General features: G+C 37.6%; 1 protein-coding gene across 7 annotated transcripts in view; it reads left to right on the plus strand.

Moving 5' to 3' along the window:
* The window catches only part of DNAH11 (dynein axonemal heavy chain 11), a 79,153-nt gene extending 60,827 nt beyond the window's left edge, over window positions 1-18,326 (plus strand). For all 7 annotated transcript variants that reach the window (XM_083869028.1, XM_083869030.1, XM_083869029.1 and 4 more), the window contains 2 exons: window positions 16,455-16,644; window positions 18,287-18,326. The gene's annotated coding sequence lies outside the window, so the exon portion shown is untranslated. The remainder of the gene's footprint in view (window positions 1-16,454; window positions 16,645-18,286) is intronic.
* The last annotated feature ends 6,033 nt before the right edge of the window (window positions 18,327-24,359 follow it).

The following is a 24,359-nucleotide window of genomic DNA, read 5'->3' on the forward strand; positions in this document are numbered from 1 at the left end:
CTCACAACCCAGCATATGTTGACATACTTCTCTTGAAAGCTTACTTGCTGATGTGTGGCACTGGATTTGCCTCTCCTGTATTACCCCTGTGATAACCTGCCTGTGTGGAGGCTTGGTGAACATCAAGTTTTGGTCCTGGATCTGCCTGTTGACTTCTTGCCTGTTCACAGGAAAGTCACATTGCTGCTCCGTGCCTTAGTTTCACGTCTTGGACATAATGAGGCACTTCAGAGAGAAGGTGCTCATGAGGAGTTTGTGGTGCTGTTAATGCAATTGTAAATATTCTTCCTGATCACACACATAATAATTCTGTATGTGTGCTCAACTCTTAAACTTTTGCACAAATGATTGAAATTTCACAGAAAATGTTAATTTTTTCTACTTTTCCTATGCCATAAAGAACTGGAAAAAATAAGGTATCCATGTAAGTGTTTTCAGATTTAAAACTGTTTAGCAATACACATAATATTTTACCATCATTGCAATGAGTGTCTCTCCTAAACTCTGTTTTACAGACACTGTTTTGGAGGCAAACTGTAGTTCTCTCCTGAGAGCTGGAAAGCAGTAGCTGGGAAAACTGGTTTGGCAGTGGCATCTTAAGCAATTTTCAGGTTATGTAGGCTTCAATTCACACATCATCTGAAATATCTGTGTAGCTGATAAGAAAAGGAGAAGTCTGAAAACCATTAATCCTTAAGAATGAGAATGTTTTGAAAGGGATATATGCCTCATACTTTTTGTACTAAAATGATTTGCTTGATTGGGGATTAAAAGAGCCTTCCAATAGCAGACAATTCCACAGTGATCTTCTGTGTAGGTTCTGTTTCTCAATTTTCTGAGATGTTTAGCCACCACTGTTCTAAAGAGCATTCTTAGTAGACTATAAGTTTTTACTAATTTCTTACACTTTATAACATTTCACTTTCTCTTTTTTCCCCCCTCTTCTCTTTTTCCAATTCTGCTTAAGTTTTGCTGAAGTTCCCTCCTAACTCCAATTTTGCTGCCATTACTTCTTCATTCTACAAATTTATTCTGCAACTTAAAGGCCAATGGAGACTCATGTACAATCTAGTGTGGCATATTCTGTATCATTTTCAATTTTACAGATTTCAGTGACATGGTCAATAGTAGTGCTTACCTTCTGCATTTTTCTTTCTGACAGTGCTATTTGTCTCTGTTTCATTACTGTTGCAGTTGTATATATTTTTAAGAAAGGACAGGGGAAAAATTATTTCTAAGATCTCGCTTCATTTTCTCCTTTCACATTTTTACCCTTTATGTTTTCCTTATTCCCACAGTAATTTCTTCTTCCCTTTTCTTTCCTTTTCTTTTTTTTTCTGTTCTTCTTAAGGGCTTTTTGAAAGCCAACATTCAAACTCCTTTTACCTTGCAACAATTTCACCAGTCCCCTACTGAGTAAATTAGCACTTCTGGTGGCAAGAACAGGAAATGTTGTATTCATGTTGCAGGGAAGCAAAGTAGTGAAGTGAATTATAGTACTGAAGGAGGCATAAATTTCCTGAGTTAACACACCGGTAGATATCTATACGAACTTTTAGTTAGTGCAGGGTGACCTATCACCTCCTCATTTTCCTAGATCTGAAGAACAAAAGGCTAATATAATGTGAAAGAGAACAAAAGGGTGAATTTAGACAGTTTTGTAATGTTAAAGAAGTGATATAGTCTCATTCTTCCGTTTCATTTTAGAAAAATCAACATCCTACATTAAGCCACATTTTCCCTTGAGCTCACTTATAATCTTACATCCTGCAGTTCTCTTTATGCTGAGGAATCTGCAGCTCAGGAACCAAAACTACACTGTGCTGTTCTTTGAATCTCTTTGGTTTTGTGTTGGTTTTGTTTTGCTTGTTTTCAATCTGGACATCACAATCAATTCTGCTGTCAATGTACAGAGAACACACCATGTGTATAGATACAAATTTGAATTGAAAGTATGTCAGGTTAAGGCAATGGGTTGCACCATTATAAAGTATGGGTCCACAACTGAAGGGTATCTGAGGACAGATAAGCACCTGAGAATTTCAAAAACTTTCATAGTGAATGATAAAATAAATTATAAAGGAAGAATGATGCTCAAGCAAACATAGTTGATGGACATCGTTAATGTGCTGATGGGTCTAAAGCACACTCAAGATGAGACATTTCTGAAGCTCAGTGGTTTACTTGGGTTCCAGAACTTTTTCAACATCCCTAATCTCTGTGCAGTAATCAATCTTAAATGCTCTGCACATCACCAAAATTTCTTGGAAAAGTAGAGGTCAGAAGAAGCAATTATTTCTCAAAAGCATGGGTAAGATTAAATCGGTCAGTCTTGTTGTCTCTGGAGCTCCATCTGATTTTATTTTACTGTACTGTACTGTGCTTTACTGTACTGTACTGTACTGTACTGTACTTTACTGCACTTTATTGGTCATAGTAACCCTTCAGCTTTTTCCCAAAGATGTGAACACCATGCCTAAATGCCCTCATGCCCTACACAAGCATACTCTCAAATGAACTTTTTCCAGTAAGTAGACTCTCTCTAGAATACCATCTTTGCATGGTTTTCTAGGTTCTCACTTTGGTCTCCTCAGTACTCTTAAATATTACTATATATCTCGAAGTCAGACATGTTAAATTATTTTTCTTTTGAACTGAATTTCTGTTATTCAGTCCATGAGCAGCCAGTTTTCTTCACGAGCTGCTGATGGGTACTTCAAATACTTGCTCCTCCATCCTTGAGCAAGTTTCTTCATAGTGCATTTTCCACATGTAAAGTTTATAGTCCCTCAGTGGCTGTTGTGCAGTCCCAGCATTAAGAAATAAACTTTCTAGTTTTAGGGGAATGCCATTTCTCCAATTTCCTGCCAGCTTGGCATGACTACTTTAGCCATCACACCCTTATAATAGTCTCCTCTTTCTATAGTCCTGTCAGGATTTAGCTGGCTCCCCATTTTCTATGGAATTTAGTAGTACTGTAATTTCATGCTTCAACCAGAATTAAAGTCAAACATAGGCAGAGTAGGTGTTCTGCATTGCCACAGGCTATCTTGTCTATATTTTTATGATTATTTTTCATTTAAATTTTTGTCTTTAATTTTCAAATCCTCTTTCATTAGCCTTTTCCTTGTGGTTTTGTCTTACTACTGACAGAATATCTATTTTTATCTGTGAATCTGAGAGGAACTTGTGACGCCCCATCAGAGCTCAGTTTTGGCCAGATCTCATGGATTTTCCTTTGAGGGCATAAATACACATCTATCTGCTTGAGTGCTTAAATCCCAGCCAAAAAGAACTATGTTTTTAGGGTTTATGGTTCTATGTTAAACTAAGACTGACCCCAGATTTGTTTTGGATTTTGGTTTGGGTTTATTTTTTGTTGTTTGCTTTGTTTGATTCAGTAGGGAGTAGCTATCAAGGATTTCTAAGTTCTGTAGCACAGAAAACATCTGTTTCTTCAGTTGGCAGGCTCTTACAGAGTTCCTGTTTCTGTATGAAAAGCTCCAGGCTTTTCTGATTTGGATGTCAGCCATCACTTCTTGAGCGCTCTGAGAGCTGACTTTTAAGGATACATCTGTATAAGTAAAATTATGAAGGGCATTTTGTGGTCCTGAGGACTAGCAGCATGAGAAGGCTGGTTATCCTTATGGCTTAGCTTTTCTCATGCTCTGCTCACAAAATGATGGTGGTGACATAGAGCTGGCCAGGACTAATACCTGGTCTGTGCAGCTCCTCACTCCTGCCACAGCACTGTTTTGTTTTGTATGGGAAAACCATGAGAGTGCACTAACCCTTCAATAGGATGGGCCCATCAGACCAGTGGCCAAGTGTGCCAAGGTGCTCTTTTGTCTTCAGTCTTGCTCTGTTTGAAATACTTAGTGAACCTAGAGGGCTTGCATATTTGAGATGAACAGGAGGAGGTTGAGCCAAAAAATGCAGTGTAATATGCACAACTGTGGTGAGAGTGACATGTGTGAGGCTCAAATGGACACTGGAGAAAACAGGGGGTTGTGTTCTTAGGCGTGGTGAATGTTACATGGAAGTGGTACTGATTTCACAACATAACAGTTCTTTTATCTGCAAGTAATGATTGTCTTCATTACTCTATTGTGTGTGTTTAAATCTCAAAAATCCTCAAAGAAAGGGATGTGTCTATCTTCAAGAGCTTTCTACATTTGTCTATTTCTATATGAAATACCTTCGCTGTGATATTTATATTCTGGTTGTCTTGCAAGACATTCTCCATTTTTTACATGGAGAATTTCCTATTCTTTGGGGTTTTTCCCTCTGTCAAATTAAACTGTAATGTATGGCTTGGACAAAAGAGAAATGTTTTCAAAATAAGACCTTCTTGCTTATGCAAAGATTGTTCAAAATGTAGTCAGTAATAATTACTCAATTTTCCTCACAGCTCTCTTGCTAGCAGATCACATGGCATCTTCATTATTCTGTGTGCAAAGCAAGCAGTGCACAAGGTCCTTTGTAGTATAGGGAATTCACTGGGGAGAATGCAAATGAACCCTGAAAACATGCCATATCAAATCTATGCCTGGTGTGAATTTACCAAACTTCACTAAAACTAAAGGAAAAGGAAGGGTTATGCTGTGGATCTGGTTACATTCTTTTTATGACTACCTTCTCAAGTATGTGCTGCATCCTATATTTTTGTTCACAGAAAGTAATTAACAAATAGATAGTTATCTAATCAGGGTATTATATTATATCTAGGGCTGTGCTGGAATTTCCTGCCTAACAATACAGTATAGTAAAAATCTCTTAGCTATGTGTTTTAAGGAAAAATGATGGAAATTTTGAATAGTGTGTCAGAGTTCGAGCTCTATGACCAGATATTCCAAGAAGTAATTTATTAAATGATTGAGAAATTGTTCTTCTACACTTCACCCTGTCACAATAATCTACAAAGGTTTTCGTAAGTAATTGATTTTACCTATCACTACATCTTTATTGGATTTGATCATTTCTCTTCACTGCTTGTAAAGTTTCTAGAATTCAGTTTTCAGAATTCATCTACTTTCTTCTTTGCTTTCATAACAATTTAATTCAATTGTTACCTACTACCTGTACTTGTAAATTTGTACTTATGCATTTGAATACATCTGCCAAGGACAAGGAGAGAACAGAGGAGTTCTGAGTATCACTTAGTAAATCTAGAATTCAGATGCTAAAGTAAGGTTTAAAGTAAACAATCCTAAAAGCCAGTATTGCTTTCTCAGGGGTCTGTAGTTTGTATAAACTAATGCAGCTCCTTGTATATACAAGTAATTTTTCTAAATCACTCCTAACAAATTACATTGGATAGGGAAAGCATCCTCTCCCCTTAAGTTCAGTGTAAGATTGATATAGATAGTAATCATCATATACAAACAATTTTTCAATATATTTAGAGAGATTAAAATATTAATTAGGATATAAAACGAAAGAAAACACTACGTTCTGATTTTTTTTTCTGGCAAACGGCACAAGACTTTGATTTGAACTCTTCTTGCAGTCCAGTACTAAGAGAGTTAAGTCCAAATATGAGCAATGTAGGAGCGTAGGAGGGTGTAGCAGATGAAACTTCAAGCAAGTCTGTGTATGGTTTGCAGCTTTGGAGGTGTGATAGATTCAGTTTGGCACCCCTGCTATAGCAAGGGCACTTGTGAGCAGCACATCAAAACAGGGACAGATCTCTCCAGGCTCTCCACTGCTGCTGCTGCCATAGCAGGGATGGTGTGCAGGTCTGAGAAGGTGGCCGCTAAAGGAATAAAGAAGAGAAAATTAGGTTCCCTGGGCTTCAACACTGCTCACCATGAGTTTTGGTATTACAACTGAGCATAGAATTTTTTCAGAAAATGAGGTGGCATGAGGGAGAAATGTCTAACTGAAGGACGCATAATGTAACCAAGAACCAAATTCAGAAAACCCAACAATGTTCAAGAGTCGTGAAAAAAACCTAACAGGTTCTTCCCCTACTTTTTTCTTCTTCTCTGATTCAGAGTTTTGTGGTAGAGACCATTTATTCTTGTATCTTTTTGATTGTTTCTTCTGTGTGTGCCCATCTTTATCATCAGCAGTAAATTCCAAGGTTTTTCTATGTCTGTACAATTTCAATATAATTTTCACCACTTGGCTGGAATTCTACATGGGCATTTCTGCCATTTGCCTCTTCAATCATTTGAAGTAGATGATTTCTTCTGTTCCTTAAGCCAACTTGCTGACTGGCCCATCTTTGTAACATTCCTGGGCAACCTGGGCATTCTTGGTTTGACTTGGTTCTACTATCTAGGCTATTTGCATAAATTCCTCTCATGTGTTTTCTAGTGCAGAGATGTATTTTTAGAAACTATGAGATAGTGGCAATTCTTTTATAGCTTCTATTTTATCTTCTTTCCAGGCACCATTGAATAATTTTCCATTGTTACTATCTCCTCATCACTTTATCTCTTCTGGCTGCTTTAAAACTCAGTAAAGTATTGAGCCAGGTCAACCTCTTCCTTTCATTGCTTCTTTTTTTACTTCTTTTCTTTCAATTTTCTGCTCTTCTTCCTTTTTTTATGTAGTTTTCTCCTATAGGAATATCAGTCCAAATTAGCCTAAAGGAAGCCTAAATTCCCTATTTAGCCTGAAGAAGCCTAAAGGAGTAAACTTGTTGCTTCCCTGGCATGCCTGGGCTCTGTCCTGACTCTTGTGGCTGTTGGACAAGTTATAAACCCTTCTGAAACATTTTGGATGTTTTCTATTGGAATTAACCATGTCAGTGACATATGGTTTGAGAGGTCCTGTACAATAAAAATTGCTCCTTTTGTAAGAAGCACAGATGAGAGGCTCCATTCCTGTCTTAACAGCCTCATGTCTGTCATTTTGCCAATTAACCAAGAGCACATACAGTGGCCAAAGCATGTGCTAACTGCAGTGAGCAGGTTCACAGAATCACCTGAGGACTAGAATACTCCTTTCTTCTCAAATGCAAGCTGCTTTGTGTAGACCTGGTGAAATCAAGACCCAGCCCCAGTTTTATTTTGCTTTGAATATTTTGGCCTACCCTTTTTGTACATCTCTTTACACTTTTTAAAAGAATGATCCCTTAAAATTCCCATGCAAGCTAAGATCCAAATCTCCTTTTCCTCCTGCTCTTTTAGAGGGCTCACGCTGCACATAAAGAGGCTTGAATAGATTTAGAACCTCAATAACAGGGTTTCTGTCACCATGACCAGCTGAATGTGCCCCTTCTGGCTGTCTGCATGCCAGCCACTCCCTGTGCCTGCCTTATCATCTGTAGCTATCAAACAGCAATTGATACCAACGTGGAGAGAGTGGAAGGAAGCTGCAAAAGTGCCAGGTTTGTACAAGGGAAAAGGAGTAAAACCTATTTGCTCAAGGTTGCTGACAAAGTTTATTAGCTGCCAAATTTGGCTTGGAGCCTCAGCTGTGTGCTGGCTGATGCTGGACCATGGTTCATTGCACACCTCTCTTTGGTGGCCTCAACTTGCCCTGTGATTCTTTTCTCTCCCTGTTCCCTCACTCCTCTCTGCAGATTGTCCTGTGTTTCTGTCCCCTCAGGGCCATGCTGTGAGCAGGAGCTGGGAACTTCCCAGCCGCAGTTAACTGCCCTGCTATTGACTGGCTTCATGAGTGGCCATGGGAAGCCCTTCCCTCCAGCAGCAGGAGGTCCATTGAGGAGGCTGAGGAGGTCGAGGTACAGTTTCAAGCTCGTCAGCTTCCTAAGAAAGCAATGGAGATCAGTGAAAGATCAATAACTGAACAAGCTGGGGAAAAAAAACAATGCTCATTTTACTCCTTGCTGCATACTTACTGCCTTTGGTGTTGTTCAAGTTCACCCCTGCTAAAAGTCAAATTTTAATGATATGTCACTGCCTGATTCCTCCAAGAGATTTCAGGGAGCCGTCTAGCACATGCAGAGAAGTGAGGGAAAGGGAAGCATGTAATTCATAACACTGTCTTTGCAGAATCCTTCCATTGAAACTTTTTTAAGATCTTATAAATACAGAGTTTATTTAACCCTTTCCAATGCAATTAAATATATTCAGTAGAACTGCAGCAAGTAAGGCTGAAATATTGTTGTGCACCGTCCAGGTGAACGAAAGAGTTCTCCAACTATTCAGCAATTGGACAGGTAGAAATGTCCCCTGGAAAGGCAACCCATGGCACCACATGGCAAATGCACTTAGCATTTTAATATCTGGGCAATTATTGTTTTCTTGTTGCTGATTGATTGATGTGTGACATGTTTGTTTTCAGAAAAAAACAAACGAACCACATGCATTAGTGAGTTTCTTCAGGGGAAAGGAATATTCTCATATTCTTGTAAGTTTTAGCAAGCTGCCTCTGATGTCCTTCCTAACACGGGACAACATGCGGCAACTTCCACACTGGCAGTGGGACTGCTGGAGTTACTCACGTAGATCTGGAAAATGCTTGCTCTCCTTCACAGATTGCTATTGCAGACATTTCATTCTGGAGTGCTGTTATATTTGAGACCATTTGTTTGTGTAGGAGGGTTTTAATCAGGTAAGGCTGAGTATTTCAGGAATTCCCGAGGAAGTGCGGTCTGGTTTTAGTTGAGCGCAGTGCCGGGCAGCTCTGCGTTTGCTGTGCTTACCCTCCATTCAGACCCACACAAAATACAGCAGTGGAGAAGAGGGCAAGGGATGGCTGTGCTGCTTCCAGGGGTCCCGTGGTGGCTGCCCCTCCCCGGGCCGTGGGGGAGCAGGGCTGCGGGACCCGCTCCAGGCTCCCCGGCTGCCGCTCCCGTGGCGCTCCGGCGGCGCACGGATGCCTCCTGTAGGACTGCGGGGGAGGGAGAGATGTTTGCACATAAACCTGGCGTTTGTGTGTTCCATCAGCTGCTCCTGCTACTTTTTAACAGACTTATGGTATCATCAGGATAGTCACTTGTTTTCTGATGAGCTAGGGGCGGTATCCAATTGTATTAATTTTTAATGTGATACTAACTTCTTATTTGAAAGAAACAGATATGATTGCATGCAGAAAATAGGCTTTTGTTTTTTTCATTAAAGCATTATATTCCTCAATAATTCTTTTATTTTTAGGTAATTAATAAAGATTTATCTGATCTTAGCAACTGTTAAGGAGTTTTTTTCACATTGGTGTTAACTGCTCCTGGTGAGTATCTTTCCTGTTTGATTCCTAGCAAGTGAAATAAATGTCAACTAACAAAATAGCATGACACTTTATCAACAATGAATTAAGGGGTTTGTGGCATCAAAAAGCAGTACTGGGTGCATGAGTCATGTGCAGCCGATAGGAAGACTAAAAAAACAAAGAGCAGAATGCAAAAAAATAATAGGATGAGGCAGGGGCAAGATTTTAAAGTGTTGAAGAAAGGGTACTCAGAACAGAGGCAGTGAAATAATAACAGAGATGCTACATCAGTTATGGGTAGGGAGAGAAGGAGAGACAGGAAGAAAAAGCAGAACTGAACCAGAATGGTAAGAGAGCTGTAAAGCAAAGGGTCTGAGGAGTAAAAGCAAAGTCCAGGGGGAATGACCAAGTTAGTAAAAGGAGGGGCAACAGGACAGTTCCAGAGAGGTATTAGGATATCAAAAGAATGAGAGGGGCTGGGTGGAAAAGGACCACCCTGAAGAAGAGGGAATCTTAAGAGTGTGCCATCCCCTTTCCATCAAAGATTTATAGGGGGTGGTGTCCTCTCCTTCTCTCTAGTGCTGGTGTGTTAATGTGTCATTTTGCTTGCTCCATTTTAGATATTTAAGGAAGGTCCTTTGTTTGTTCTTAGCATAAATATCTTGCTTGCTAGTGCTCACCTGTGTCTGGCTCATGCTGTTCCTTATCATTGATCAGCAGTGTGAGGTCTGCTACTGAGCAATTATTTTGGCATAATTGACACTTAACTCCTAATTGCCTTTTTCACACTTTCAAAAAATTGAGTAAAAGTAGTTGATAAAGGATTTTTTGTTTAATGCTGTATAACTATTACAGATTACTTTTAGTTAGGATAGCTTGAAGTTAAGCTAATGATTTTTTTTCCTCTTAAAAGTTCAATACAAATATGGCATCATATTTATATTGCTTTAATAAAAAATGGAAAATTTCTGAGTTTAAATGATCAAGGAAAACTATAAAAACTTCCAGTGATTGTGGGAACTGAGAAGGAAGTTTTGGGGGGTTTGGTTTGGGGTATTTTTTTTTCCTCTATCTTTTTGTTTTCAGAAAACAATTGCCCTTCTGGAAGATACAGTTTATCCAGGGAAAGAAGTGGGTCCCGTTGAGCTCAGCAGGGGGATAGTGAGCTGCACGATTAATGTGTTCTGTGAAGGGTACTGCTGTGAACATCCCTTTTGCCCTGTGTGAAAATATCTGAACAGAAAGAACAGAAAGATCCTCCCTAATTGTGCTGCCTGTTGGAAGCAGGCATTACAAGACCCTTTTCACCTGGAAGGATACTGGCCAATGTGTGGGTTAGGACAAGAAACAGTGAGTTCAGAGGTATCTGAAGGGAAATGGAAAGTATTAGAAATTTAATCAGTTCTGATGTCTTTGATTTCTTGGGAGAGAGAGGAAAAGAGCCCTCTTCTGTTTCAGTACTGAAATTGCTAAACCTCATTTTAAAAGAGCACAAGAAAAGAACAGGGTGTAGCAGTTCTGAAAGCCGTGTACTGAGCTTCATGAACTTACAAAGGTGCTTTTATACTTCATTTTATATAAGACATGATCTACAGTATTTTAAAATATCTGTGTCCAAATTCAGCATGACAGGCATCCCCTCCTTTCTTACTTTCATCTGGTGTCACATATCACTCAGTGCAGAATAAAAGGATCAGTATTCTTTAATTCACCTCTTTTAAAATAACACACATGTACATCTCTATGATCTTTGAGTATTTTATTGTTGCGATATCTTGTGCTGCTTTTCTGCTGCTTGGCACCAAACAGCATACACTGTTAAGCATACCAAGGATAAATTCATAATGCTCTTAGTTCATCGTACTCCGAGGTATTTTACAGCGTTCAGTGTGGCAAAGAAGCCACCTGGAGTAATATTTTGCTTTCTCTCCTTGCCTCTTAAACTCCCCCCTGTCCACCCACTCACACTTCCCAGTTACCTTTTCCTGCTAGCAAACACTGACTTGGCTTTTTTCCCTCATCTTTGATAATTGACTGCAACATGTGTTAATTTTCAGTGATATTGGTCTTTTTTTGTTCTTTGCTTGCCATGTTCCAGCTACCTCAATCTAACTGCAAAGGGTTAAGATTTATATATTTGATAGTAATGCCTATTTTACATCCTGAGAAAAGATAGAGGGAGTATGCAGGCAAAATTCCTGTACAAACTACTCATAACTTGCCTTGGGGCTTTTTTTTTTTTTAAGTTTAAAGTGTATCAGCCAAGGCCTAGAGTAGAGAGATTGTATAAGAATGAACCTGCTTCACCCTCAGATTTTCTTTCAAAATATACGTAGGTTTAATCCTCAGTTGTCTTTAGCACTAATGAATGGTTTTGGTTTGTACCAGCCTAATCTTCATTATTGGCTTCAAGCTACTTTATGTTTTCTTGCAAACTGCTGTTAAATCAGATTTTGTTACTGTATCGACTCTTTTTTTTTTTTTTTTTTTGCCTTTTTTTTCCCCCCGTAAAGAAGGCTAAATTAGCAATAATAATTTCCTTTGCCTACAACCCTGAATGGGCATATATTGAAAAGTACAATGTAGTATTAAAAAAAAAAAATCCTGGAGATAAATGAATGGCAGAATAAATAATTTATGCTAATGAAATTACTGCAATTAGTAGTTCCACAATGACCCTTTTAAAAGCCACAGCTGTTAATGTCAGGAAGTGCTGTCACCACTGACCTTATCATAAGAGAAAGTGACAAATTGAAAATGCAGGGAAGACCAATCCTCAAAGAGGTCTGTTGGGGAACGATTAGTGTTTTCTGAAAACCAGTGTGAATTACAGCCAGCTGCTCTCTGGCTCGGCGTGTCTCCCATGCTGTGCCATTTTGTTAAGCTCCATAACAATAGTTATTTTGCCCCATTGAGACAAGTTGTCTCGGGCCACTTCCAGCTACCGGAACCCACTCCGTCCCTCACTGATTTACAAACGAAACTGTTGTTAGAGGGCTTTTCAGGGCTGCTGAGTAGAGACCTCTCATAAGGATCATGTGTAGGGAGGCTGTCTTTAGCTGGGAAGAGCTGTTCCACTGCAGGGTGCGTATGTGTCACAAACAATGAAAAAGGGAGAAAAGGGCTGAAACGCATTTCGGTTGGAAGCTAAATGCTGCCCAAATCTGCATAAAATATCTATTCCTGCTGACTAGCCTTGCTTTTACAAGCAATTTTTTAAAAGATGAATTTATGCTGCTTTGCTTCCGCTAATGATGTTCTGGCTTTTCCTACTTGCAAAGCAATTTGCCTCTGCTTTCCCTAAACGCAAATCATTCTTTATTTAGTTCTTGCTTTAATTTCTGTTTCTCTGATCATAGGTGAAATAAGTATTCTTCTAAACTAGCTCTGAAATGGCACAAGAAAATAATGAGTTTTCTTACTGAGAAAAATGGCAAGCCTTTCTGCATCAACCTGATTGTAATATTAATGATGTAGACTTAAAACATTTGACTGCATGAACAGCCACTCATGAGCAATTTCCCCAAAGTTCCCTAAGCATTATTGACAATGCTTTGGTAAATTATGTGTGACTTTCCTAAGAGTTGGTGTAGCTCATTTAATTCATATTAATTGATTTTTAGGCTTCCCTTGATTAATTGAACTGGGTTCGTCTTGTACAGAATGCAATAAATAATCATTAAAATGAGGGAGATGTGACTCCACAAATGATAAAGTTTAAGTGTGCTAGAAGTCATAGAGGACAAAATGAAAGTTAGTTACAGTGATGGAGTTAAATGCTTTTTCTTAGTATTTCCGTCTTAATTTTGCATACAGTATTCTTGCTTAGATATGTATATTAATTTATTCTATTAATATATGTGGATAGGGTTCCACAAATGAACAAAATTAACAAAAAATTAATTCTAGGGATTTCCTAATTCTTGTTTATCCTGGGAGAGTATACTCTAATTCAAAGGACTGGAGTGGTATCTTGTATTTGCTAGTTGAGTTTTCAACAAACATAGAAAAAGGACCTTTGAACTTTGATCCTGAACCCCTCTTCTTGCTGTCAGAGATGAAAAAAGGCAGGTATTTTATCTCTGTGTTTTGCTTAGAAACACATGACTTAATGACCATCTGGAGCTGTTTTAAATGTGCCTGGCCTGTTTTGATTTTTACATAGTATGTGAAATTTTCAGTCTCCAGCTGCGTTTTGGTCTCTGTGATGAGAGAGAAACACCATGTGGTGCTGTGTGGGACCCAACACAGGGCCACAATGGTGCTCTGGGATCGCTTTGCAGTGTGCTGAGATTTGCTTGCAGCTGGAGTTAGACTTGGTGGTTTGATGCCTTTCTGGCACATAGGGAAGAGCCTCCACTGTCACAGCTTGGAATGAATCTGAACTCCATGAAGTCATAGCCACTTTTCTGGTTAATACCCATTGAAGCTGATAGAATGTAATTTTAGCACAAAAGATTGCTGATTTTCTGACATTTTACGGTATCTAAGTGGCTCAGCTTTCAGCAGCACTCCACAGTGGTCTAAATCCTGCCCTTGTTACAGTTTGTCTGTCTTTCAGAAGCACAGATAAGCAGGGATGGTACAACTTTGAAATCTAAATTGTGGTGTCCAGTTCTGTTCAAGCTGAAGTTGATGGCAAAAGTGCACTTCACTCCAAACAGGAATTTGATTATATATGAAGGGTATGAGAACCAGTGTGATTAGAGCAACCACTCTATTCTTTAATCTAGAGAGGATTTGTCTTCAACAGGAGTTCCAGAGGTGAAGTAGAAAATCCACAGAATATTAACTCTGCATATAGCAGTACAGTGAACTGGTTTGATACCTGTTCCTAGTTTTTAGGAGTGTTTATTAAAAGGTAAAAAAGTATGTTGAACCACTGAGCTTCTTTGGTGATGGACACTTGATGAATGTCAGTGCAAAATTAATTAATTTATGTGCGAAACAGCTAGGGAAGGCTCGTTTTGGTTTAATTTTTTTTTTCATGCTGACAACATTATATCTAGGGTAGATTGAAGAAGAATTTTGTGAATGAGCCATCCTTAGAAAAATACATGGATATACTTTAGTTATACAGATATAGTTAATTTCAGAAGGATTTCTTTGTTCCTGTGTTTCCATTTGCTCTATTTCCTTGGGTATGTACAGCCACTCATGCAGAACTCCATGGTTGATGGTGATTTTATGGCTTCTGCCCACACCAGTGTGAATGTCCTGAGTGCCAAGCACAATCATAACAAGAAGCAGTACAATTACACCACTCCAAATAGTTTTCTGGAGCAAATCATGCTTTATAATAACCTCCTAGACAAAAAAAGCAAGAGGCTGTCATGACACATGGAATACTTGGTAAATGGCATGCAGAAGCTTTCTTCAGAAAGAAGGGAGGCAGCAGCTTTCCAGGTAAATTGTGGAAATCACAACCTTTTCTTTCATTCTTTATAAATAACCTTTGTTTTATTGCAAATCATCATGACCTTTCATTAGACTGATTAGTTGTGGAGTGGCATTTTTATCTTGTCTGTTTATTATTATAATTATTGGAGGAGTGGGGTTGCTTTGGGGGTTTGTTGTTTCTTTGGGTTGTTTGTTTGTTTGTTTGCATAGAAGCTCTTTGAGCTATTTAGCTGCCTTTGGAAAGAGGGGATAATGCATTTAAGCAAGGACAAAGTCTGGAGGGAGAGAGAGTGTAGTGGGACTATTGTAAAATGATGAGAGAGAAACAAGTGCCACAGTAAAAGCTAAACCCAGGGAGAGAGAAGAGGCATCTCAATATGTGAAGATTTTGTGCATGGCCAGTGACCAGGTGAGGGGTAATGAAAGCAGAAGGAACATGTGTGAAGCCTTTCCATGAGGTATTGTCACTTGCTTGTGAGGCTGGTGCCACTTAGCCCCCAGTCAGTGCTTCTGCTTACAGTTCACTGGTGGTTGATCAGCCCACAAAGACAGAAAGGAAGAGAAACTGCTTGGAAGCATTTACCCCATCCCACCCACACACGTATTCCCTAATTCCTTTTGCAAATGCTGAAGACAAACCATAATCCAGCGATTTCTTTATTAAAAACTGAAATTCTATGTGCTTTTATGCAAATGAAATGTTCAGCTGCAGTCTGCATAACATTGCATCTTGATGCTGCTGCATGAGGTTCATAATGGAAGTTGGCTGTCTTATTCCCACTTTGTCAGCTGAAGACCTTAAAAAAAATGGTCAAGAGAAAAGAATGGCTGAGTTTTTAAAGTCTGTTTTTAATAAAGTGGCCCCTGCTAGTAAATTATTTAAATGCTCTTTTTCTCTGATTTCTAATATGATGAGGACCAAATGGTAATTGGACAATTTCATCTGCTGCATGCTGTGCTGGCTAACAGACCCACAGCTCCGGGCACTATCTAGCCAGGCACTTGAACATTGAGCCATTTTTACCCTGCACTCTGGAGCTTTACAGAAGAATATCAAATTAAGCACTGTTTAGTATTTTTCTTAAAGAAAAAGACATAAAGTCAGCTGAAATAAATTGAAAAATAGAGGTGAGGACAGATTTGGGATCTCTACAGACATCTCTTAAAACTCAGTATTACAGCTTTGATAAAATGGTCAAATTTTGAAAAGGTAAATTTGGTAGGTTTTATAAGATTTAAGGAGGCCACCAAATCAGGAGAGCCCTCAAGACCTTCCGTATGATTAAAGTTTAAGCTCTCTAATATTTGTCTTCCACTTTCTCTTATCAACCCAATCCAGATCAGATTAACAAGACCCCTCTGGTTACAATTTATCTTGATTAGCTGCCAGACAAAATGGTTGGTAGGTTAGCGGACAAACAAAAAACCCCAAACCATGCCAACTCACAGTTATTTGAAACAGTTTCTTTATATGTGAAAAGATATGGTTGCTGGATTTTTTTATATGAGTTTCTCAACTGGCAGGCAATGAAGTGCTATTTCAGCAAACTAACAGGTAGCTTTTGTTCAGCAGTCTCTGAGCGTGCCTTAGCCTTACAGCAAAACTCTGCTGGAATTATTCTTCTCAGAGTCAATACCAAGCATTTTTCATATCATCCTTCTGCCTTTATGTTGGCGTCTTTGCTGTGTGCAGCAGCTGACCCTCTTTTTTCCCAGCCGAGACACCTGATTGTAGCCCCAACCTGAGCAGCAGGACAGGCATCTGAACATCTCAGGAGAGGTGTGGGGCCTGTGGTGGGTGCACTCAGGCTGTCATTATTCAATTATTTACATCACCAAAATTCTGTCGGGTACAAACGGGAAAAAAAGAAAAAAAATTAAAAGACAATGCTTCTCTTTAGAGACTCACTAGACATGAATTTTGTTTTCAGTTCAGCTTTTGGGTTTCAGAACCATTACCTTTTGCCCTGTAAGTAGAAGATCTAAAATCTAAACTTGCTGCTCAAGAGTCAGAACTGCAACTGAAAAAATCAAGATACTGAAGCCTTGATTGCTGAGATAGGGTTTCAGACTGAGCAACTGAGCCAAGAAAAGGCCTTTGCAGATGCAGAGGAGCTAAAGGTCAGTCTAATTCTCCTATTTACAGATGTTGAGCTATATTTAGAACAAAATAAACCTTTTTAGGTGAACAGTTTTGAACAACTTCCTTTCCAGGGAGCATAAAGCTCTAAGAATTATTATACTTCCATGTGTAACAGCATTTCACACCATGATTACCACTTGACCTTTCTTTACATTATGCCTTTTCCTAACCTTTTAGCTGTTTTAATGAGATGAAAGAACAATAAATACTGAGCTCATTCAAGCATTTAATGGATGCGGATCTTAAGAATCAGACCTATTTGTAATACAGTAAAGGTCAAAGAGTCATCTCTTAGCACTTCAGATTTCTAAAGGCTTTGAGACTCTAGGTAAATTGAACAACTCAATTGATACAGAAGTTCATTCCATGATTTTACAAGGTACAAAACTTGAATCTTAAGATTATAATAGGATTCCTGATAATATATGTCTTCAGTGTTGGCTCCTTTTTGCTCTCAGTTCAGCCTATTAGCATTAGTTATCAACATCTATGTTGGAAACACAGAGGCTCACCTGCTTTCCTGTTCACCGCAGAATGACTAGAAATGCATAATTTCATCAGGAGCCTAAATTTTCCATCTACAGTTGTAAGCATGGCTTTTGAAATAAAGCACCAGCAGTATGGAGTGTTGTAAAGTGAAGTTCCTCTACCTTTAAAGTCTGGAAGGCTCATTCAAGACTGGCATTTTGCCACGTACATTGTGTTATTGACCAATAGTGCAGAGAGAAGTTTTTAATTGACTTGTAATAGTTTTTAATGTCTGATTTTGAGATATGGAAACTTCAAGTTTCCAAGGATTTTGTAGTTTCCAGATATTGACCAGCAGAGAAGACTGTTCTGTCTAAACATTCCAAATGGTCTCTCATTTTCTTCTATTTTGTTTCTTAAATACTTACCTCCAGATGATCTTTAATATGTTTCCAAAAACCTTGTGTCTAATCCTAATTTTATTGAGAGAAAGGTAATTTTTTATACTAAGACAAATGAAGACATGATCAGGACCTTAATATTTCTCTGGATTATGCGAACTACGGACTTCAGCCTTTTGCTGACCCTAATCTCACAGAGGACTTAAAAATAGCCATGAAATTTCAAGTTCAAATAGTGCAATTTATTAAACTTGTACAAATGGCATCCAACAGCTCAACATCCTACCAAACACTCTTCAGTGATGCTTTTCCTCTATTGGTTCCATATGCTTCTGGTAAATTTGGATGTTCAAAATACACCCTTAACCCAATTTTAATTACTTCATTAAGCAGCTAGGTGAAACACGTAGAGTGATTATTGTGAGATAATCACATCTTTGGGCCACTTTGTTTCAGGGATGAAGTTCAGTGCCGAACACTAATGATTACTGTTACTCCACTATTCATTGCTTTATTGCACTTCTGAAATGTTTTCATTGGAAATGAAAGTGTCATTTTGTGCTACATTAATCTAAAACTGTTTCATAAGGCTAACAATAGTTTCTAAACATTAATCTTCTCTCAATTTTTGTGACCAAAAAACCCCAGCAAATCAGAATACATCTTCAAGTAAGTAATTTGTGAAGACTCATCCTAATTGATTAAAATATGTCACCCTTTAAAAAATTATTTTTGCTTTCCTGTTATACAGATTCCAAATTGGAGCTTGCAAGAGCTTTTTGAGTTTCACAACCCTAAGTACATCAATACCTTGGAGGTATTGACCTGGAGTGAAGTATTACTTAAGAAAGAATAGGTGAAGAATGGAAATCACTTTAGACCAGACTTAGGAAAGGTGAGGTCAGTCTGGATTCCACATAGCTATGGCAGGGCTATACACCTGTGTAGTAATGAACAAGGGTTTTACCATGAGTGTGACACTGGTAAGGTTTTAAAACAGTGGGCAGTAACACTGCTGTTGTTCTGCTGGCCATTATTGTGCTCTGAATGTTGTCAGCCAGAGCAGCTTACACATGAAGGTGCATATGCCATTGTCTTTTAAAATAAGACCTACCTCTTTAAAGACAGAAAACATGCAGATCATGATATAGGTATACATCATGTGTGTTAGTGACATCGGCTGAGGATTAAGAACAAATCATAAAAGCTACATCACAGGAGATGAGAGACATATTTAACTTGATTAGTAACTTGTCATTTATAATGTAATGCATATTGATTTTTAATATTTGTTATTTCCACAGGCAGTAGCTGTGTGTGCCCTGTCTAATAAATGTGTACATGGAAAATATGCCCGACAATTGTAGAAACAGGTTTTGTAAGGATATTAAATTCTTACATAGGCTTGTTACTGGCAAGGCAGAGTTCTTGATCCAAGTATTAACATCTTGATCACTGTAATATCTTCTTTCTCTGTAATTAAACTAGTTTTAAGCAAGACCTGACAGGAAATGAGCCTGTGAGATGAGCATGAGGTATAAGGATAAGGATGAACCAAGCATAACTGACTTCAGCCTCAGGCAATGTATCTTTAAAAGTGTGTATAGTAATCTTCCAAATACACAATTGCTGATGATACAGAATGCCCCCTAGGTTTGCTCTCTCAGGTGAATGTACACCAATGAAATCATAATCCGCTTTTAAACAGATAATTAAATTGTTGCAGAAAGTTGTAGAGGCACTCAGATTTCATGTAAGACTGATGCTAACTGATGTAAAGTCAGTGATCTAAGCCACTGTTAAGCCAAAGTAAGTGTCTTGACAAAGCTGCTTGAACTGATGATTTTTTAATTTCCAAACCTGAAATTAAGTGAGTACAGTGTTTTCTTATAGGCCATTTCCCTTTCTCCCATTCCCTCCCTTGTTGTGATCTATGGTTTCAGACTTGAGGAATAAAAAGAAGGCAAATCACAAAAGATGGAGGCTGGTTTGACAAATTTTATGTTTTCCTATACCTCAAAAGTGGAGTGAATATTTTACTACTTAGGGAAAGCTCCAGTGCAACACTGAGCCAGTCATTTACTTCTTGGTATTTCCTCTAATTATCTAAAAGAAAACACTTTGAAGGGGAAGAAGGGCGAGTGAGGGGAAAAAAGGTTTGTTATATTTATCTCATTTTCCCCTAATTTCTCAAGCAAGATATAAATCACAAATTGTGTTTGTGACAGTGTATACTTCTGTGTTTGGGGGGAAATATTTTTGATTTGCACTGAATAACATTTCTAAACCAACTAGCTAGCAGGATTCCAGTTTTACCTTTGAGAAGAAAGCAGGATTTAGCTTCTGCTTTTCAAAAAACTGATCATCATATACACTGGAACTTCTCATATATTGATGACTCTTTGCAAGATTTAATCAAGTATGATAAGGAGCATATTTCTCAGAATTGTCTGAAGGTCGCCAAGAAACATTGCTTGTAGGATCCAGACTTCAACCCAAATTATGTTCATACAAAATCCTTTGCAGCAGCTGGTCTCTGCCTGGGCCATCAATACAGTAAAATCCAGTGAGGTATGCATATATCAACTCTTGAACTAGCCCTGATGGGGGAATTTTGGTTAATGAATTTTTTATTATTTTAGTAGGCTCAGATTATTGTTCTGGGGAGCAGGCAACAACCACTAGAGATAAAGTGGGGAGTGTTCAGTACTTGGCAGTATGTGTGCATGTGTTTATTTTTAGGAGGAAGTGTAAAAAAGATGTAGCTGTCCAGGACTTTCCAATTGTCATTATGATGCAACAGTTGGGAAATATTCTCCAGATGCACATGTTTCACTTGAAACATTCATCCTGGGTCTGGCTGTCTGGAGTGTAAGACAGGGCTTATCACTTGTGATTCCCTGGAGCACCTGGCAGCAGGATTTATCCATTCATCCTAGCATTATAGCATGCTCATTTAATTACAGAATAGTAAAAGACTTATCAATTGTAGATGAAATCTACTCAAGTGTAATGCCTGTCTGATTTCCACCTGTATTCTAAAAATTGTGAAAGTGATACATGTAAATTAATTCTAGTTGAGAGAGTAGACCCACTAAAGTTGCATTCAGTTCTGCTTAAGATATCTTTCTATAGACTATCATAAAATCTGCCATAGTCAGTAATGAAAGAAATCTTAGCCTGACTCACTGTTGTGTAGAAAGATGAGTCTAAAGCAAAGATATGTAATGAAAGACTACTAGGATTATCCTAAAATCATTCATCAGGAGTAATTTGTAATTTTTGTAATAAAGTGAGACCAATTTCTTCTCTAATGTACCAATGTGGTATATCTTCTTCAAGGTGTTATTGTGAGAGGACCAAAATGTTGTGTGCTGGCTCAGGCTAACACTGAATTAGCAGCAGATACAGGAAAACTAGAAGCCATCAGGAAAGAGCTTCTTGTAAGTACTGCTTGATTAATAACCTTAATTCTCTAATACCTTGAGCCCACTTAATTTCATTTGTTTGTTTATTTATTTATTTTAATGGGTTTTAATTTTATTAATTATATTAATATATTGTTCAAATATTAAAGGCATGCTCTCATTAGGGATTATCACTATTTTCCCCACAAATGTACTGAAGAACATTCCACAGTTTGGGTGGCAGCACATGAAGATGTTTACCCCCAAGTGACAGAATTTACTCAAAGCCATCTAGGCACATTATAACCAATAGACTAATAACTGAAATGGTGGTTGATAGAAGTAACTGACTGGGAGTTTTACAAGGAACATATGCCAAGTTTTTATACCAGTAATGACCTACTGCAGTATAGCAATAACATCCAGAAAGGGCATTAGAAGCTCACACTCATTTGTGTTAACATTTGCCATTAAACACATGATAAAAGCAGCATCAAATCTCCTTTGGTTTTTTTTGAATGACCCACAAACACAGGTACATGTGTGCACACATGCACATAGAAGAGGAAATTTTGATTAGTCTTTTACTGAGAAGTGTCTTGTGAATTAATGATGTAATTGAAGACCACACTTGTGATCAAGTATCTATTGAACTTTTGAGAGGGATTATTTGTTGTTTAAGTACACACTTAATGGAGCAACTGCAGCACAAAGCACTCTTGGTACAAAGACATCTTATGATGTCTTGGGAGATGGTGGGTGGAAGGAGTTTCTGCTGCAAGCTAATCAACCTTACTTAGCAAAGAAATCTTCAAATGCTTCAAAAACTGTGACATAAATTAGGTTTAAAAGACTTCGACTTTGCCTCAGACCTTTTTGTTGGGAATATTTAGATCTGTAACGTCACAATTTAAGATACCAAGCAATAAGCAAAGACCGAACAAATCTGTAACGTGGCATTTATTCTCACTGTTTTCTCTTGAATTAGCATTTTTCAAGAATGAAAAACCTTCACTTTTATGGAAACTCTTGGAAGCCTGTGAGTTATGCTGTTTTAGAATTTAATTCTTTATTTTAGAAATTTTCTGGTTTTCTTCCTTCTATTTTAATATCTTTTTTCTTTTTTTTTCTTTTTTTCTTTTTTTTTTTTTTTGTTCTGAAACAAGTATTTTCTTGTTCTGAAGCAGGTATTTTTCATCCATCTGAAACAGCCTTAGCCTTATGACCTTGGAGTTGCTCATTCATATCAAAATCTGCCCTAATGAAGTTTGTATCTTCTCTAAAAGACAGTTTTGTGGAAGTATCATGGGTTTTATTTCACATATCTGTACTGATGTGTGTCTATTAATTACAAACACTTTTGGAGAAAAATAGCTTTTTAGTGTTTTTTTAGGAAGTTGTGGTTTTTGGAGTTTTCTTTGGTTTTTTTGGGTTTTTTATTTTTAATACACAGCAGTCACCTCTGAAACTCACAGAATCTTTTATTGTTTGAATGTGTTCCTCTGAAAAAGCACAAATACATCTCTGTTCCTTGCCTGACAGTATCTCAAATAACCTTTTCCTGGGTTTAGGTGACCTTGCATTCAATCAGCCTCCAAATCTGAATCACTGGGGTTTTTTACATTTATTTACTTCCCCTTTCCTCTCCTCATGCATTTTTCTGAGGGTTGTTAGCAGCAGTCTTTCTCTCAGCTATGCTTAGTTCCTAATGGGAAGAATTCTGCACTACAGGCAAAATAGCAATTCCTTTGCATTTTTTCTGTTTCCTGTGTTAGGCCAACACTTGTCATACTGTCATTTACTATGAATATTTTTACTAACAACTTTTTAAAATCCATACTGCATATTCAACCAGGATTCCCTTTACATGGTGGAAGGATCTCATTAGAACTATTATTTTTATAACTGATTCATAACCTAGCTGATCCACCTGATGAACTTTTCTAAGGAACTGTAGCTTTAATTTTTAATTCTCTGGCAGGTATTACTCATAACAATAATAAGCTCCAGAGCTAATAGAGTTGTTGAATGGATAACTCAATTGTTGGTCAAATTCATTGTTGACAAATGCAAAATAATACATATTTGAACTTTGTATTAATACTTCTTGATTTCTGTTTATTTATTAGTATCTTAGGGAATAAGACATCAGGACTAATCATGAAGAATTCAAAGACAACCTTGAAGTTAGTCCTGTATTGAGTTGACAATAGGAGTGGATTACCCTCAAAGATCTTTCTAAACTACACCATTTTATGATTCCAAAAGTGAACAGAAATTTAGTTCATCCAATAATATTTTACAAGATGAACTTCATCTGAACAATAAAAAGGAAATAGCTTTATGCAGTGTGTATATGATATATGCTAAGATATATTTGTAACATTTAAGTAAGTGTTATATAGTACAAGCTCCTGCACACATCACTCAGGAAAACTTGGTTTTGACTTATTTCTTGTAACTGAGTTGTGACCTAGTCCAGAAATTTGAAGATGCCAAGGAGAGATTCAATTTTATTATATGAAAAACCTTAAAAAATGTATACACTTACATAATTCATGTCTTTATCTACCATTTCCTTACTAAGGATTGTTGGGAAAAAAAAAAAAAAAAAAAAAAAAAAAAAAAAAAAAAAAAAAAATTAAGGCAAATTATTCCTCTTGGGCATTCCTGCATTCACTTCTTGTGGTCCACATTGCATTCATCTCCCATGAAGAATGTACAGTCACTGTTTTTAGGTGCTCTACTATACAGCCTCCAATTGCTTCAAAAACTTCAGTTACAGCACAATCCTTTGCACAAGCCAGTGCAAATTATTGTTCATTCTAATGTCTTGCAAATGCCAGATAGGGATAGGATTCTCATCTAATGTGTCATCCTTTTTTTTCTATTTGTGAGGTGATTGGAGTTACTGAATTCCACAAACTGTTTATCTATATATATGCTATATCCAAACAGCTTCCATATGCTTGCACTAACAATGATTTCTGTATCTATTATACTCAAATCATATAATTTCTTGTTAATGGAGAGAAAATATTAAAATGTTATTTAAAGGAAATATTTGAAAGTGATTGAAGTAACCTAGTCTTAATTACATGTCTAATTTTATCTAATAGCTGTGTGGCAGACTGGAAATTATCAAAGTGTCTATAAGTAGTGCATAATATTAAGAACATATAAAAGACATTGATAGCTTCCCCAGGTCCAGCAACTAAAAGGAAAAAATAATAAATTGCAAGTTAACAGCCATCAGAACTTCAAAAAAATCTATGAAGCTTAGAAGGATTTTTTTTTCCGGAATTACAAGTTGGGAATGTGACACCCACTTTATAAAATGTTAATTCAAAAAGTTTCACCTATAGGAAATTATATGGCTGAGAGATACCTTTCCCCTGATGGTTAGTGCCTGGTTTC

Source organism: Zosterops lateralis, assembly GCF_965231275.1.
Source record: "Zosterops lateralis genome assembly, chromosome: 1".
Classification (NCBI taxonomy): domain Eukaryota; kingdom Metazoa; phylum Chordata; class Aves; order Passeriformes; family Zosteropidae; genus Zosterops; species Zosterops lateralis.